This window comes from Theropithecus gelada, chromosome 15, assembly GCF_003255815.1.
Source record: "Theropithecus gelada isolate Dixy chromosome 15, Tgel_1.0, whole genome shotgun sequence".
In the NCBI taxonomy this organism is placed as follows: domain Eukaryota; kingdom Metazoa; phylum Chordata; class Mammalia; order Primates; family Cercopithecidae; genus Theropithecus; species Theropithecus gelada.
In genome coordinates this window covers 24,305,629-24,324,519 of record NC_037683.1, presented here as the reverse complement: position 1 = coordinate 24,324,519, position 18,891 = coordinate 24,305,629, and the positions used below count along the sequence as shown (strand labels likewise).

Here is an 18,891-nt window from a genome sequence, read left to right as displayed (position 1 = left end):
TGATTGAAGCAGGTTTGTGCCGCTGAAGAATATGCTGTTTCCTCCCTTTACCTTACCTCTTGTGCTACCATTGCAAAACTTGTGAATCTATAGAATACTTTTCTGAAAACCACTGAACTACCGCATTGCGTACCTTATAGTTCTGTCTTATTAGTCATGTGGCCTTGGGCAAGTCATTTAACTCTTCCTCTTCTGGAAAATAACAAAAATGATCCCTGCCTCCTAGAAGGGTATGAGATAACAGATGTGAAAATAACCTGGTTTCATTCCTGGAATATTCAATAAATGATGACTGTTATTCTTTTATCTAGTTGCTCAAAAGAGCACCTGGTGGTGGGAAGTGGTCCAACCAAGCTAAACAGTTCCTTTCTTCTTGCTTAAGAGGTTTCTATTTGGTGATTAAAACCTTTCTCAGGCATTTCTCTCCCCTCACAAGTCTCCAAGTATCGAGTTCATCTGTTCCTTTCTACTGTCTATTTCATATTCCTATTATATAAATCACTGTGTTGCAATTATCTGTCCATATATTTGAGCTTTATTGAGGGCTAACTAATCTAGGGAAAGTCTAACCCCTGCAACCCCAACCACCATGTAACATGGTGCCTAGTGTAGAATATGTTCTCAGTTATTTAATTGGTCCAGGTATTTACCTGACTTAATGGGACTCCAATAACCTGAGTCTTCCTAGTGTAGCCCCCTTAGATTAGATAAAAAGGAATACTCAGACAAGTCCTTTTATAAGGTGTGTAAAAACCTAGTGGCAAACAATTGACTTAAGAGTTTGGTTAAGCCCCTCCTCCCTTTATCATTCTGAGTGGTTACATAGAATTTAAGGTTTTGGAGCAATGATTCATTCAATATTTATTAACTGCCTACTGTGGGCCAGTCTTGAGTCTGCAGAGGGGCACTGTGTTATTCCAATCAGTAGAATAAACGTGGCTTGAGCTTTACAGTGTTCCTCTGGGTAAGGCAAGTAACGCTTAAGTAGTTGTACTTTTAATCTAGTGCTAATTAATGGCCTCTTAAAAGTGAAGTGTTACTCTACTCTGTAGGAGGGAAGTGGAAGAGAACCTAGGATGAGACTCAGGTCTCCACCCTGCACTTGACTAGGATGCCGATTTGCACTCAGGACGTGCAGCCCCTCAAGGCATCTCAAAACAAATTATGGATATGAAACAGATTCCTGGATGAATTTTACAAGCAGGACAGCAGTGAGGTAGAAGGCTGTGTAGCAAAATATACACTTAGACTCCAGACCTATGGCTTTATCTTGTCAATATCATTAATATTCATGGAACCCAAGCTAAGTCTGAAGTTAGTGAGCCAACTCTGCGTCTGGCATTGTACTCTAGTGAGATGATCACTGGACTTCAAGTCAGGCTTGTGTCTGAATCACAGCTCTGCATTTTAACTAGCTGTATGACCTCAGGTGATCATACCTCTGAGCCTCAATTTCCCTATCTGTTAATTTAAATAAGGGTGTTGGTACGTCACCAAAATCCCTTCTAGCTCTATGATTTTAATTAATTTGTTAACCAATGAAATTGTTGAGTTTCCCCCCAATGTTTTTGCGTAATCTTTGTTAAGAATGTGTTTTGTTTACATTAGATCCCCAACTTGATATAATTGCTTCTCTACCTCAGCTGTTGTGACTTTGTGTAACTTAGCTATTGTCACCCTGCTGAGCTAGAGTTTTCCTTGGTAAAAAAATGAATGACAGTTTATGTTTTAAAGGGCTGTTGTGAGAATTAAAATATATAAATGGGACAGTATATATAAAAGCACCTAGTTCAGAAAATGTGTGACTTCCATTGTAGGGGGCAAAAGCATCCTCTCCTTCATGGTGAGCTGATACACATTCAAGTGAAAGTCAGGGAGATTATTGGTGATGCAGTAGCATGTTCAGCACTTCTTGGCCTCTTAATTGAAAAGCCTATTGGAGGAAGAGTGGGATTGCTGGAGGGGCAGAAGCAATACTCAGTCACAGCAATGTATCCCATTAGGAAAGCTGCACATAAATCCTAAAGTCTGATCATTTGATTAAAGTAATTAAGATGACATCTTGGCTCTTGAGGGGTAAATAGAGCCAAGATTTTTTAAAAGATTTTATATATATATATATATATATGCACGAATGTAGTACATACATCTAAGTATATATATATACACATGCACACATAGAGATGAAAATTTTTTTAAAACCTTAGAAACATGCATGTTTAGCTATTTCTTTAGATGGCTAGCTTCAAAGAATTTTTTCTCTAGGTCAACATTTATTAACTCAAATAATTATAAAAGTAAGCCACAAATCTCCCTGTTAAGTGGTTAAAGCTTGAGCTTTGTAAGCAGGGAGTCCTGAGTTTAGTCCTGTTTCCCTCAATTATTAGCTGTATGACCATTAAGTCATTTAACCTCTCAGTCTGTTTTCTCATTAGTAATGACTCTGTTTCACATTTTATTGCAGTATTGTGAAGAGATGATGGATATATAAATGCCTTTTGGCAGACTAAAAAGTGTTTTTGAAATTACAGTAAACCAAATATATCTGAAAGTTACCTCATTTTTATGATATAAAGATGATATGAAACTGGTAAGGGCAAGTCTCACCCCTGCAACCCCAAAGGAAAATTATTTACTAACTCCTGAAATCTTTACTGAAACCATGAAGAGTGTGTGTGAATGTATATAAGTCAAATGCATGTTTTCCCTATACAAATAAAACCAGGATTTTATTTTGGTGATTTACCCAGTTTACCTAGTTATAACTATAATGGCATTGCATATTGTCAAAGAATATCAAAATCTGAGATTCCATTTATTCACTCACTTATTAAACATACATAAGACATCTACCCTTTATTATTATTAGCAATACTTATATGAGTAATGAATGCAAAGAAAAACAGTCATGAATTTTGCAGTCAAGTAGCTTGTGGTCTGGCTGCAGAGATAAGGTATGTAAACAAATAATAAAATTAGAGAATAAGATAAATGGTAACAGGATAGAAATGGAGTGCTAAGTGTTTGAGCAAAGACTGTTTCTAGTTGAGAAGATCTGGTTGCTGAAGGGCCTTAAAAGTAAAGGGAATATCGTGAACAAAGATACAAGATTAGGATGAAGAGTGAGAAGTTGGTGCCAGAAGTTAAAACCACCCCAGAATGCGGGGATATTAAAGAAATTCAAAGGTCTAAAGTGGTTAAGTAATAATTCAAATGGTTCTCTTTTTCTCTGCCCTACTATATATGACTTACTGCCAAGAGTACCCATGGCTCAGTGAGGCTTCATACTTAACAGAGGTGGTAGGGTATGGATCAGAATCTCCTTGGAATCCTGAGGGTGGAGGACAAAGGCATAGTTGGAAAATGCATCCCTTCAGTATTCTAATATCTCTCCTGATGGGGAATCACTGATTGGCATTGTCTCAGAAATACATTTTCTGTCTTTTAAAAATTCTGAAATAATACTGAATTTTTCTCCCCTGAGAAGCCTATGCCAAATAAGTCCTATAATCTTAGTACAACTTTGTAGTGCAATCAGACTCATTTGTTGATGTCTGACTGGCTGAGTTTTTAAAACCTACTATTCCCCCTTCTGCCCCATATCTGGACATGCCAGTAAGAAAGCTCAAATGCTTCCACCTTTGTGGCCAGTGGAAGTTCAAACCACCTAAGAATCCTCACTGCAGCCCTACCTCCAAGCCATTAGGAAAAGCCAGGCTCCTCTACTTTCCCTGCTCAAGCCATTTCTGAACCTGCTTGAGAACTCACGCTGCTCTCCATAAAAGCCTCGTGTGAGTGATAAACCTTTTCGTATCTATTTGGTCCTAATGTAGTATCAGTCTTAACACCTAAACCAAGTTTTGGGTAAGGGGTTCAATCTCTCCTCTGGGGATGACTAAACACTTGATGCAACAAGCAGAGGGTCTAGGAGATGACCACTACCACTGCAAGGCTTTCCTCTTGCTTTAGTTTGCTAACTGACTCTTGCTGGCTAGAATTTTTTTTTTTTTTTTTTTTTTTTTTTTGGTCACTGCTAGCAAGCTCATGCTTTGTGCTGTGCTGCTTTGTACTGTGTTCACTGAGCCTTAACAAGCTTCTGTTATAGATGTGCTCAGCTAAGTTGGAATTTTTAATAATTGGCATTTAAGAACAAGAATAAAGTGGCCCTGGGTCATGTGTCTTGGTCCAGACTTACCTATGTCTCTGAATTGTGTTTCTGAATCCCAGTGTAAGCTGTGACTGTCACGAGGCTCAGAGGAATGACTCTTACCCTGTGACTTTTGGTTGTTTATCTCAACCAGGTGTTGCCCTCATTGTATGGAGTGCTCAAAAAAAAACAATACTGTTTGCAATATGCAGGCTGGTTGGTAGTCACTCGTGGAGGAAGACCATGTTGAATGCTATGGTGCACTCCCAAAAGCAGATGGTTTACTAGGACTTTACAAAATGCCTTTGTTGCTACTTATGCCTATGCCCTATGCCACTATGCCCCCTGACCAAAAAAAAAAAAATCCTGATCCTAAGGGTTATAGGGAAAAGCATCCATGGTATAGCCAAGGAGTTATTTCAAAGCCAACTTAAGCACTGGGTCCTCAAACCATATAAAGCAACTGTTGGCATGAGAGACACCCTAATCCTGATTATACATATTTGCAGCTCTGGAGGAAGAATCTTACACATATGAGCAGGATCCAGAGGAACTTCCCTCCTCCCCAACCCCTCCCCACACCACCACCACCACCAAATGATATACAGTAGCCACCAAAAGGAAAATAAAATAAAATAAAATAAACCTGGATGCTGGGGAAAAGAAACAAAAAACTGAAACAGAGGTTCACAGTTTGACCCAATAGGAAATCCAAAATTAAAGAATTTATGCAACAACAACAAAACAAGATAAAAGGTTACTATTTGGCTTTTGTACCTCTACAACTTAGGTTCCAAATTAACTTTTAACATCTGCTGAAATGTACCAGTTGTTAAACCCTTATGGCCTTAATATTGGGTTTCAAATTATACCTGGAATTCCCCTAAATTTAAACAAAGTATCCCTATAATCTTAGGGTAGTTAACAGGATATTTTAGGACATGTTAGGAAGACAAATAGGTATGCCTCATCTTAATCAGAACTATTGCCCTGCCTAAATTCCCCATAGCCATAGCACCCATTAACCTAACATATGGCATAGTGGGCAGGGTTGCTCTAACCCAATGAGTAATAAAATTGAATTAAGCCTTTGGCACTTACAAATCAGCTTGCCAAAATGGGACGGCATGGACCTTCTCCTCCTCCATTAGTTAAAATAGCTAATATGGCCCAATTTAAATTAAAACAAGGTCTTCGAGGTTTGAAACCCATATACCAGACCTATTTAGAGAAGAGTGAGTATCCCCACTGCCTCACCATTAACGGCCCAATGTAGCCTGTTCAGAAACCTAGAAAGAATCAATGGCATCTCACAGTAGATTATTGCCATCTTAATGCTGAAGTTCTATCCACTAAGGCTCCCATATCAAATATTATCAAAATTACTAACTTTAATCAAGAACTAGTAAATACTTTTAAGTCACAGATTTGGCTAATATTTTAGCAGCCACTTAGCCACAATTTGCCTTCACCATCAAAGGGATGCAGTATCCTTTTACTCAGCTACCCATGGGATAACAACAGCCAGGCCTTCACACAGCCTGCAGACAAGATCTTAACCACATCTAACTTTCTTTAGAAGCACAGTAAACACTGATCATACTGTTCACATCATCCTCCAAGAAGATTGATTTGGCACAATCACTGAGGATATACATACAGTCATAAAAGAGCTCACTAAAAAGGGATGGACCACTACCCCACACATTGTACCAAGTCCTTCCACCTTGGTTAAATTCCTGAAAGCTATTTAGCTGATGGCCATTCTATCCCTGACACTTGCCAGAAACAGCATTTGCAATTTTTTTAAAAGCCCAGTATGTTTTAGTCTATTTTGAGTTCTGGAGACAGCATATTTCTCATTTACAAATTTTACTTAAACCCATTTATGCTATTAAGCCCACTTATGAATGATAATACAGGCACTACAATTAGTGACCCCTGAGAGTCCTTTACTTAAAGGCTTTAGCAACCTCCTCCCATGCTTCCTGAAGTCTCTGGCCCACATTTGATGGCCCTAGGTTGCCCACAGGCATCTTGTGCAAGAAAGTGTCCCTTCAGCCCCATGCTGTATGCCATTAGAGTGCAATTGCTGGAAGCATATTGGGCTCTCTTGGAAACAGTCTGGTTGTCACAGGCCCTCAGCCTGTGACTCTCCATACCAGCTGCCCATTATCCCTTAGGTCTTGAAATCAACACCATAAAAGTTCAGCATAGCCACTGAGGTTTCCTTGCTATAGCATAGAGCCAAACCAGGCATATTTCGCCTATAGGAAAAGGTCCCCCACCACCATCCTCAGCCCCTTGCTAGATGCCATGGTGCTGGTAAAAGTCATCCCCCTTCCCAGACCCTTTGGATATCTGTGGAAGCCCTTGCAATCAACAGAGTGAAGAGTAAAGGGAATGTCTTCACTTTATAGATGTTATCACTACCATCGTATATGATGGAGCTTGCTGGAAAGTTCCTGATTTTTAGCCCATAACTGGGACATCCCTGATAATGAGACAGGACCCAAGTCAGTGCAACTGGCCAATCTTTATGTGGTCCTTTTAGCACTGAATACCCTGACCAACATATGCACAGTTCTATAGACTTTTGAGCCATTGCCAGTGATTTGCTCATCTGCTCCAGCCAATAACAGCAATAACAGTTCTCTATCCAAGGTTGCCTCTTTGGGTTAAATAACTCTGGGACTCTCTTGCTTCATATATATATATATATATATACACACACACACACACACACACACACATACACATACTTATACTCACAGTATAAGTCAAGGTCTTTTTCTGCTTATAAATTCACAATAAAAGGCTTCATTAACACTTTAGCCCCTTCAGTAGTCTAGAAATTATTGATAGTGACTAAGGCATTCATTTCACTTCTCAAAATACGTAATATTGGGCTCTTGTACAAGGCATTTAATGGAACTTTCACGTCCCTTACGAGCCTCAGGCTGCAGGCCTCACAGAAAGCCATAATGGTTCATTTTACCTAAACAAGTTCAAGTTCAATTAAGTGAAACATGCCACATTTCAGTCATCAGTCAAATATTGGGGATGAATTGTAATAAAGATTCTGACTCCATTTTTGGTATTTGACTGCTAACAACTTTCAAATTCTTCTACTTACTCCCTCTTCTCCTTCAGCCTTACATCTGGGAAAGCTGATAAGGAAGCCTAGGTAGGCCTACCTTTGGTGCCAGAGGGAAGCTCAATCCATGCAAGCCCCAGATAATATATGAGAACCTCCCCAACCTCACCCTATATCCCTCACCTCCCACTCCAAGCCAGTCTCCTTTCCCTGCTTTCTCAAACCACATTTGGACCTGCTTGGAAGCTCCCTCTGCTCTCCCTAGAAAGCTTCATTATGTGAGTGATACATCTTTTCATATCCTCTTGGTGCAATGTGTGTGTGGTATCATCAGCCTCAACATCTAAAGCAAATGTTGGCTGGGGATCCATCCCACCACTTCAGAGTGACAACGAATCTTTAGAGTTAAATATTGAAAGAAACTTCATATAATGATAAATGACAATTTCAGACCAGGTGCAGTGACTCACACCTGTAATCACAGCACTTTAGGAGGCCAAGGCAAGCGGATCACCTGAGGTTGGAGGTTCAAGACCAGCCTGACCAACATGGAGAAACCCTGTCTCTACTAAAAATACAAAATTAGCCAGGCATGGCGGCACATGCCTGTAATCCCAGCTTACAGGCTGAGGTGGGGGAATCACTTGAACCCAGGAGGCGGAGGTTGCGGTGAGCCGAGATCACACCATTGCACTCCAGCCTAGGCAACAAGAGCGAAACTTTCTCTCAAAAACTAATAATAAATAATAAAAAAATAAAAAATTTGTAAGTTTAATTTCTGAGCAATCACATGAATAAAGCCATGTGTTTTGTGAAATGACATTTAATATTTAAACTTAAAACTAGTAATAAATCTCTAAATCTCTCAGGCCCCAAGATATGAAACTCATTTGATACATTTAATGATTCTGTAAAAGTGTAAGAAATGAAGTTACATGAAGAATATCATGGCCTCAAAGGACGGAAAGGGATTAGACATGCATATTACCTCGCCTGATCCAAGACTCAGGGACTGGGTATAGAAGAATGAAACTTCCATTAATTGATACACTGAAAGAAAGGGCACATACAAATAGGCAAATATACCCTAGACCCTGCATAGAAGGCTAATTAGCTAAATGTAAGGTGCAAATTCTCAAGCAAAAACCCTGAAAGTGTGTATTCCTCCTTTCTGCTCTGGTGACTATGCCTATTTATTCTCCTCAATGAAATGGGCATATTAACTCCAGCCTATTCAATATGTACTATAACTATTGTTCAATGCCCCATAACATTTTACACAAGTAAAAGCTGCCTAAAAATGAGCAGCATAGTCAGCCTCTCTGAATGAAATAAAGTGTCTCTAAATAAAATGTCAGAAATAATACAAGGTATGGCAGCAGGAAAGTAGCTTAAGAAAACAAATTGCAAAAGGGAACATTTATTTTTATTCTGGAAGATACCATTTTTTCCTATGACTTCAATGACGTATGCAGCTACATACCAAACTGTATTTTTCATGTCTTACCTTCTTTTTGATCACCGGATTGATGTATACCCAGCTGCCCATTTTATATTGCCAGTTGTATATACCTTAGGAATCTTAGACTCAATATATTCAAAACTGAACTTGGCTTTACCATACCTGCTGCTCCTTTTTTATTTCACCTAAGGAACTCCAGCATTCACTCAGGCCCTTAAGTCAGAAAGTTTGGCACCATGTCTAATCATTTTCCTCACCTCTCACCTTCTACTGTCCCATCATGAAGTTCTCATTATTCTAACAACTTAATATTTTTCACATACATTAACTTTTTTTCTGAATCCTCATGGCTGCTAAATTTTAAGCTATTATTTTTCTCCTTGAAACCCTACTACAACTCCCTAACTGATCTTCCTAACTCTAATCTAGCATCTCACATATACTTCCTCCCATCCCAAGTCAAGCCCTATCCCACATTAGCCAGAGTCAAATTCTAAAATGCAAATGCTAATCATAATATACAAAACCTTTAAATGACCTTTAATTGCTCCTAGTGAAGGTACAACTTTCTTAACATGGTCTATACCGTCCAGTGGGATTTGATTCCTGTTCATCTGTCTTTCTAGGTTTACCTTACCACCACTTCCATCCCCTCTAGAGCTCTGCTCCATTCACAATTTCTTTGTTCCTATCTTAGGGACATTTCTGTACATGCTTTTCTTGCATCTTGGAACATTTACCCTCTCCATACCCACATGTGTTGGCCTAAATCTTACCTCCTTCAAGTGTTCTGCAATGCCCTTTCGGATCCACCTTAACTGTTTTGAGTCAGGTGTTCATGCCAGTCTTTATATTTATCCCTCTAGCATTTACATATTTCATGGTGATTTTTCTCATTAAATATCTTTTTCCAAGACTAAAATGAGCTCTCTGAAGGCAAAGCAATGTTTAATTTACTGCTGCATCCACAGCATCTAGCACAGTACCTGAAACATAGTAGGCACTATAATTGTTGCTGAATAAAACCAGGGGTCAGCTTAGCTCATATGTTGACATATGTGAGCACTCTGGGTCACAATTAGCATCAGCTGGTAATGCCACCTCCTGCTCCTCGCACCACCTGCATCCCTGAATCATTAAGTCCAGCTGCAATAGCAAATGGGGTATGGTTGAAAGGTGGGAGGAGTGGTTCCCTCTGATTTGCTTTTCCTTAGAGAATCTTCTCAACTGTAAAATAAATGAAAGTTGTGTTCCTTTCTAGACTCAACCCGAACTTTGTTTTGGTGCAATGTCACCATTGGAAGAGAAGGCTCAAAAATATACCTTTCATTGTGTGGTATATGAAATATATCTCAATAAAGCTGTTACAAATGTAAAAATGTGACCTTGAGCAGGTGAGTTTCCACATTAGGAAATGGAGATAATAAATGCTCAGCATACCTCCTGGCATGTAATGAATTCTCAGTATGTGTCATGTGGACTTGGGAGTCAGACAGTCCTGAAATGAAATCCTGTCTCTGCCTATTAGCAGCCATGTGACCTTTGGACACATGGCCTTTTGAATTGCCACTCAACACACTTCCTTGGATGGGGGAAGAAAGAGAGAATACTAATCCTGTTTGAGTCCTAATCTTGTTATTAACTAATCGTTCTCTTTGGGCAATTATTTTTCTTCTCCATGGTGCTCCATTTCCTCCATCTATATTTGTTAAATTAAGGATCTTTCTAGTTGTAAACTTCAATGATTCTGGTGCCCCATACCCTGGAGACATATTGAGTCAAGATCTCCAAAAGAGCCTTCTTTCTGGGCATCTGTGGAATGGGAGGGAACAGCAAGAAAGACCCTAAAGACAAAGGACCGTAAAGAGGAAAGCCTGGGGCCTAGGGCTGGTACGTCAGGTGAAGACAACTAAGGCCAGCTCCTACCCAATGTATCAATGGTCGAGTTGATCTCTAAGGCCCATCTCAGAACCAAGGGGTTGCTAGGAAACAAGGGTCTGGAGCCTGCTGCTGAGCATCATGCAGGCTTACATCCTACTGATCAGTCTCCCTCTTGTTTCACTCTTCCTGACTAAGTACTTCTAATTGTTGCAGGGAGAAGAGAAATGCCACTCAAGGAGAACTTTGGGAATGCCCACTTTGGCTAAGTAATAGTAAAATGTAAATGGTAAGAGAATTGGAGCAAGAAAAGATAGAAGAAAGAGAAGGCATGAGAGAATACCATTTGCCAACTCTGTGCCTTTGGGTGGTATATCTCACCCCTCACTCCCAAATCTCAGTTTACTGGCATAAAGATACCAATTGTAGGAAGTTGTAGGGATTAAATGAAATTGTACATGTGAAATGCCCAGCATACCTCCTGGCATGTAGTGAATGCTCAGTACATGACATAAAGACTTGGAAGTCAGACAGCCCTAGGATGGAATCTTGGCTCTACCTTTTGTTAGCCATGTAACCTTGAGCAGGTAAGTTTTCACATTAGGAAGATAGAGATAATAATCTGGACCTCACAGGGTTGTTATGAAGACAATATGAGATCATGTGATTAAGTGGCTCATAATAGGAACTCAACACATGTAAATAATTGTTGGCCTTTCCTCTGTCACCTTCTCTTCCAACACACATATACACACACCTATACATTCTTCTAGAACAATTTAAGCTTGGTATTCAGCTGTGCAAACATGCTGCCATGTGCCCTACTGCTGAGCTCCAGGCTGTGCTATCTGACAATCTCACCTTCTATTCCCACCTCCAGGTTTAGGAAGAGCTCAAATTCAAAAGCTGGCAGATTAGCCAGAGAGAAACAGCCATGACATAGGAAGTCTGGCAGGAAGAAGACATATATCTTAGGCTGCTGTAGTCAGGACCAGAAAAGGCTATATCATTATGCCTTTTGCTTGAGAAAACTAATAGTAATAATAATCATTATTGGCTTAATTATGTCTCATGATAATAATGAATGATGATCAAAATAGCATTTCCTGAGCATTTGTTATATGCCAGGTGCAGCAATAATCACTTTACAAACATCAATTCATTTAAATCTCATAACAATACTGCAAGATAAGCATTATTATACCCATGTTAAAGGTAAGAGAATTGAGTTCCAGGAACCAAAAAGACCTGACCTAAGTCACACATCTAGAGAATGGAAGAGATGATACATAGCTTCATATGTATGTTGCCATTTGTTGAAACTTACACCTGTGGGGAGGAGAAGGCATCAATGACTGACTTGTGTTGAGTTCCTGCTATGAGCCACATAATCACATGATCTCACATCATCTGCATAAGAATCATGTGAGGTCTAAACGTTTTTCCAGTTATTCCCTTGGTATCTCCCAAAGTGGCCAGTTGTTTTCACTTAATTTAAGGCATTTGGAGATTCAATCTTTCCTATTTGTGACAGTTCTCAGCTGTGGACAGAAGCAATGGGAGTGTCTCTAACTACTGGGAGACTCAGGCCCAGTGACATTCAAAGGTCTAACAAAGAAGCCAATAGCATTCCCTAGGAGCACTGAGGGGATGCAGGCACTATTGCTCCTTCCTGGTTCAAGAGGCCTCGCCATTCCTAAAGGTGCCAGGCCTTCCTACAAATCTAGCTTTGCATTATTGTCTCCTTGCGTGGAGTCTCCTTCCTCCCCACCTTCTATTCACCCTCAGGTTCCTGTTTAGGCATCTTTTCCTCCAGGAAGACTTCCTAGCCCACCCTCAGTAGGTTAGGGGCCCATCTCTCAGCCTTGGTCCCTCCACTCCCCACCCTACATGCACACCTAATGCTTTCCTCTATCACAGCATTTATCAAATTATAAAGCATTTATAAAATAATCTGTTCACCTATTAGTCTTTCCCATTTGACTGTGGGATCTTTGAGAGCAGGGACTGTGTCTCACTTGCCTTAGCCTCCTTAGCACCTCATATTAGGGGCTCAAGGAACTATTGTGGAATGATAGAGTGGTGAGAAAGGATAAAGGAAAGAAATGAGAGGCAGAGGGGGAAGAACAGGGCCCCCTGGGGTGTGGTATCTCAAAGGGTTGTCTGTGAGCAAGGCTGCTCTCAGGTTGGTAAGTTAGACCTGCTGATAATGACCGAGGGAAGGCAAAAACTTCAATGTGTGTATCTGTATTCCCTCCAGACCATTTTGTTCTCATTAAGGGGCTGAAGGCAGAGAGATAGCAAAAGCTCCACATTCCTCTCCAGGGAAATTCCACATTCTTAGTGCCAGACTGCTGAGAGAAAATGGTCCTATCTAACAATCCTGCTCCCTTAGGCCCTGCATCTCTGTCTGGGACTGGGACTGTGACCGGGAATGAGTATGGTTTGGCCCCTGTCTGAATCAGAGTAACCTAGTTTACAACAGCATCAATCTCTTGTCACTTCCCCTAGGAAGATGGACAGTGGGGATGGTCTCCAGTGCTTTAGGTAATGATGCACACACATATACCCCAAATAATATAATAAGCAGTCTGCCAACCACTGACTCTGCCATCTCTGAGTATGTGGGAGGCTTTGGCAACAGGTAATCTTTGAATTTGTTCTAAGTTTTCAGGAGAGGGAAGGCCAAACGATGCTTCTACCTGGTTATTAAATTTCTCTCTTCACCACTGCAGTTTCTAATTGATTGCATAAAGCTGACCTCATCTTTCCCATCTGTAGAATGGGAATGGCTAACCAAGATAAGAATAGAAAACACCTTACACAAATCACTATTTCTTACTGTCACATCTATGCCAGATATTGCTAAGTAATCACTGTATTCTTTTCCACTGAGCAGAGTCCTGGCCCAGAATCTCAATGCAGTATTCCAGGAAGTTGATTGCCATGGACACATGAAGAAAAACACAGGCCTGACTATGTGATTGCTAATGTCTCTTCCCACTGTGACTTTGTAGGGTTTGACTTTATAATGCAGCCCCGAAGCTAAGATTTGGAAGCAAGTTATGCAGGGGGATATTGGTGGCAAAGAGAATATTTTCACCCCTGCTCAAGCTGAAGGTCTAAATTCCAAGTCTTAGCTTTCCTCATTTCTTTTAACTATGGATAAGAGAAACAACAGGAGAGCAAATGTTTACCTTTGGGTTTGATACCAACATCTAAAGAGTTCTCTGAGGCTACTGCGGTATGGTTGAACCAACACCAACTCCATGATTAAAGCAGCCTGGGTTCAAATCCCTTCTTTGCCAAATCCCCTGGTGTGAATCCTGACAAGTTACTTTCCCCTTCTGAGCCTCAGTTTCCTCAAGCATGAAATGCAGATAACAACACCTGACTTACAGACTTTTTGTGGGGAGTAAACTGGATGAAATAATGTATGTGAAAGTGCTTTGTGTGATGCACTGCACTGAGCACATGCAGAGGATTATTATTCTTGGTATGCACCAATAGGAAAAAGACTAGGCTGTTCCGTTCCAGATGGACTTAATCTAAACTGGGGAACAAATGCTTTTTTTGGTAATCTCATCTTGTGGAAATGGCAGTCTCATGGGCCTATTTGTGTTTAATGAACCACATCCTGTATCGTCTTTTTGCATGGTTCTGAGTAGAAATATGTTGGCTCCGTCTTCTGGCCTGCCGTAGACTAGTGAGTGTCCAGCTCATATTTAATCGCCTCCAGTCTCTCCGCCTTCTCCAAGTAAATACTTCCCTAGAGCTAGATTGATCCTGCAAATAACTGCACAGAAGCTAAGGCACAAAGGGAGAGGAAAGGAATAGTTAGCCAACTCCTACCACCATGCTGGGACCCTATCACAGACAAATGCATCCAGGCTGGGATTTTTCACCTAGGATAAAATTAAGGAGTTAAGATTTAGAGGTGACTGCCCTGGGGTCAAGCCGCTAGGAATCAGAAAAGCCACGTTTATCTGAGTTCAAAATCAGTGCTCTCAAATTTTCAACAAAGTGCTTTTAATACACCAGTAGTCTTCATCCTTTCTGGAGTCAGAGAACCCTTTGAGACTGCAAGAAAGCTATGGAGACTTTCATCCCAAATAAACCACAAATGCAGATGAACAACACTTTGCCTATACCACTAAGGCATTTATGACCCTCCAAGGCTCACTCACTCACTCATTTATTTCAATAAACATTACTGAATGCTATCAATATGCCAGGCACTGACTAGGCATTAGCCAAGCAGGCAGGGTCCCTGCCTTCACAGAGCTTACAGTGCAGCAAGAGAGAAAGATGTAAACTAATAAATGTGAACTTACAAACAGGTTATGTGTAGCAAAAGAACATCATTCTAAGAAAATAAAAATGTAGCAAAGGATCCTGACATAGCCTGAGGCTTCTTGAAAGGTTTCCCGAGAAAGTGACATTTGAGTTGGGTGATAGGAAGTGATTCAGAAAAAATGGGGAAAAAAAAAACAGCAGAAGGCCAAGTGACAAAAGGATCGCAGCTTGTTCTAGGACTTGAAGGAAAGTCAGTATGACAAAATGGCAGAAAGCACAGAGACACACGGGGCTGAAGAGGTTGGCTGAGGACAGATCAGATCTGTTAGAGCCCTGCGGCCATGGGAAGGAATTTGCAAATTATCCCCATGGCAGTGACAAGGCACCTAGAAGTTTTAATCCAAGGAATAACATGATTGGATCTCTATTTTAGAAACATCCTGTAATGGTTAATTTCATGCGTTAACTTGGCTGGGTTATCAAACTATTCGATCAAATAGTATTCTGGGTATGTATGTGAGGATGAATTTGGAGAGATTAATATTTGAATTGGTAAACTGACTAAGCAGATTGTCCTCCTTAATGTGAGTGGACTTAAACCAGTCAGTTGAAGGCCCCAATAGAACCAAAAGGTTGACCCTCCTGCCTGAATGTCTTGAGCTAGGACATTGGTCTTTTCCTGCCTCTGGACTCCAATGGAAACATCTTTTCTTGGATCTCAAGCCTGCCAGCCTTCAGACTGGAACTTATAGCATTGGGTCTCCTGGTTCTCAGGGCCTTGGATTCAGACTAGAATTACACCATCTGCTCTCCTAGGTCTCCAGCTTGCTGACTGCAAGATGTTGGACGTTCTCAGCCTCAATAATTATGCTAGCCAATTTATTATAATAAATCTGTATCTATATCACCTGTATTTACATATCTATGCCTGTATCTGTATCTATGTATCTACCTCTAAGTCTCTTGCTACATACCCATCCTGTCGGTTCTGTTATCCTGGCTAATACACATCCTCAGTGCTGCCGTGTGGTTAGGATTCACAGTGGCAGGGTATATGCAGGCAGACCAGGCAGGAGAACAAAGCTGGAGTCCAGACAAGCTATGATGGTGACTTGGAATAGGGTGGCAACAGTGAGATAGAAAAAGTAGGGAAATTTAAGAGTTATTTGAGAATTAAAATTGACAGAACTTGGAATGGTTTGGAAATGGAGGGGAAAATTCAGCAGAAGACCTTCTCAGAAACTAAGGTACAAAGGGAGAGGAAAGGGATAGTTAGCCAACTCCTACCACCATAGACAAATGCAGCCAGGCTGGGATTTTTCACCTAGGATAAAATTAAGGAGTTAAGATTCAGAGGTGACTGCCCTGGGATCAAGTAGTTCGAAGTCAGTGCTTTCAGATCTTGAGAGAGGGTGTTGAGAAGGATTCCTAGGTTTCTGGTTCTGCTTCTAAACAGATGGTGGTGCTTCTCACTAGAACAATAGAAAAGTATTAGGTTGTGTGGAGTGGAGTTTGGGCAGGCAAGAGAACTAGAATGATAGCAAATATCAGAGGAAAGCTTGAGGTTGGAGGTATAAAGTAGGACTCATCAGTGTGAGGATCACAACAGAGATCATGACCATAGAAACAGTCTAGAAAGAGTGGCCCATAAGATAGGCTCCTGTGAAACCTCACTTATAATGATGCAGAAGAGGATGAACCTGCAGAAGAGAGACATGCGACAGTTTGGAGGGGAGGTAGAAAACCATGAAGATCTGGTATCACCGAAACGAATACAGAAAGTGCCTCACACAGGAAGCAGACAACTTTGTCAAAGGCTACTGAAGGGTCAAGAAGATGGAACCTGAAAACTGTCTGCAGGATGTTGAATCACTGAGGAAGTAAACCAAGACCCTGCAGGTCTCAGACCCTAAGAACAACTACGTTCATATCTTGTTGCCATCTTAGAAGCAAGTTCCCTCAGGAAACTGAAGGCTCTGGAGAATTATCCAGCTCTCATCAGCTCCTTGGCCACACCTGTCCTCAAAAGAAGAGGCGACAGTTGAATAATCATTCCCTTCTCCTCCTCCACCCACAACCCCTGAGATGCCTTTTAAACAGCCAAAAACTCCTTTAAAAAGTAGTCTAGGAATGTTTCAGCTGACATTCAAAAGCGCATTGTAATTCAAATGGAAATGCAGAAATGCAATCCCTTGGACAGTCTAGGAAAATTATAATAGAGATAAGACACCTTTTAGAAGTGGCGACATGTATTTATCTGTGGGGATGTTTCTATACCATGGACTCTCCCAATCTAAACGCAGGAGCAGTGCAAGCTTCACACAGAGAATGTCCTTCCACAGGGGTCACCTAGGCAATACACTTTTAATTGCATAGCATTCTTTGACTTCTAGCCTCTCTTTATCTCTCCATTTCTCTTTGTGGATTTTGGTGTGCCTTTGTCTCTCTCTCTTTGTTTTTCTGTCTCCTTTTCCCCTTCCTCCTTTTCTCTCTCTGCCTTTCTTTTCCTCTCTCTCTTGCTCTAGCTCTCTGTCTCTCTCTCTCTCACATGCACACACAGAATGAGCAATTATTTCACAAACACATATATGTCACCTTCCATAGTCAGTTTCTCTATAAAAAAGAAGCAATTAAAAATTTAGGAAACTTATAATATTGCTAATTCCTGCATCTATCACTATCCTCCCTAAGTAGAGAATTACAGGGGATGATAAAAGTTACAGATTCCTTTTGGTATCTCCCCAGTCCACTTCCGCAACTCCTTCCTTTCACTGGCTCCAAGCCTGTAGCTAAACTCACTGAGGCCCCTCCCAATCCTAGGAAAATCTACCTCTGCCCTTGATCCTGGGTCACAATGATGACAAGAGATGACAGCAAATTAGTAACCCCCACCCCTGCTCACACACATGTGTGCCTGCACGCACATACATACACACAAACATACACACCTGGGAACACAGTAATCGAAGTGGATGTGGCAGCCTTGGGTGGAGGGCACGGGTTGGATCAAGATAATTAGGTCCTCAACTCAGAGCTGGATGGGTCCATCCATTCCTCTATTTTCTTACTCAATCTACACAATGACTTTGCATTTTGCATATGGGAAAACCGATCTTGAAGAATGAACCACTTTGCTCAAGATCACACATCTGGTAAGAGATAGAGCTGGGATTTGAATTGGGGTCCATCTGATTGTAAAACCTGTGCTTTATCTCCAAATGAGAAAGTCTTTATCCGAGGTAGCCACAGGAAGGGTGACTTTATACAGTGAACCCTCATCATGATATAAAACTCATGTTTCATGATCACAGCTAGGGAGAATGTGTGAATATCAAGTCAAAAGGTAAAATGGAGCCCCAGTGAGAAGAAGGTAGCTTTTTTCAAAATACAGGGATATCAAGAGCACAGCAACATGTAGTGAAAGTATTATGCTAGAGCAAGAGACTCAGAAGTTCACACACTGATTGGGGGAATGGCATGGAAGCAGAGGTAATGGCTAAAGAAACCCTAACAGACTAAACAGCTTCCATACTAATCATGCCTGGAACCTGGAGCTTCCAGAGATGACTTTGGCTACTCTAGTTGTGTCCTAAGGCCCAGCTCTTCCTGCATTGGATTAGATTCTACCTTATTGACCTGTTTGATGCTCTAGTCACCTACAGACTACTGGAAAGCTCAGAATTCCCACCTGGTGATATAAAATTCTGCCTTCCTACCTGGAGTTCTTACCAGTGGTTATTGGCATGCCCAGTGCCCCCTCTGGGATCAACATCAAAAACTAGGCCTGTTATTCTAGCTTTTATTTTTGCCCTATTACAGGGAAGAAAATACAGAGGATCCAGACCACCACACTTCCTTTCTGAGTCTAGAATAGACATTACCAACTGATCGTAGTTCCCTTTCTCAATTATCCCAATAACTTGCACACAGTGTTCTAGACAAGCCATTCCCTAGTTGATCAGAATTGGCACATGAAAGCTAGAGACCATAATATGATAGTGACTGGGTATC

The 18,891-nt window shown here is 40.9% G+C and overlaps 1 protein-coding gene across 2 annotated transcripts in view; it reads right to left on the bottom strand.

The window, feature by feature from the left end:
• ASTN2 (astrotactin 2) overlaps nt 1-18,891 on the bottom strand; it is a 981,001-nt gene that overhangs the window by 264,128 nt on the left and 697,982 nt on the right. The window lies entirely within an intron of this gene.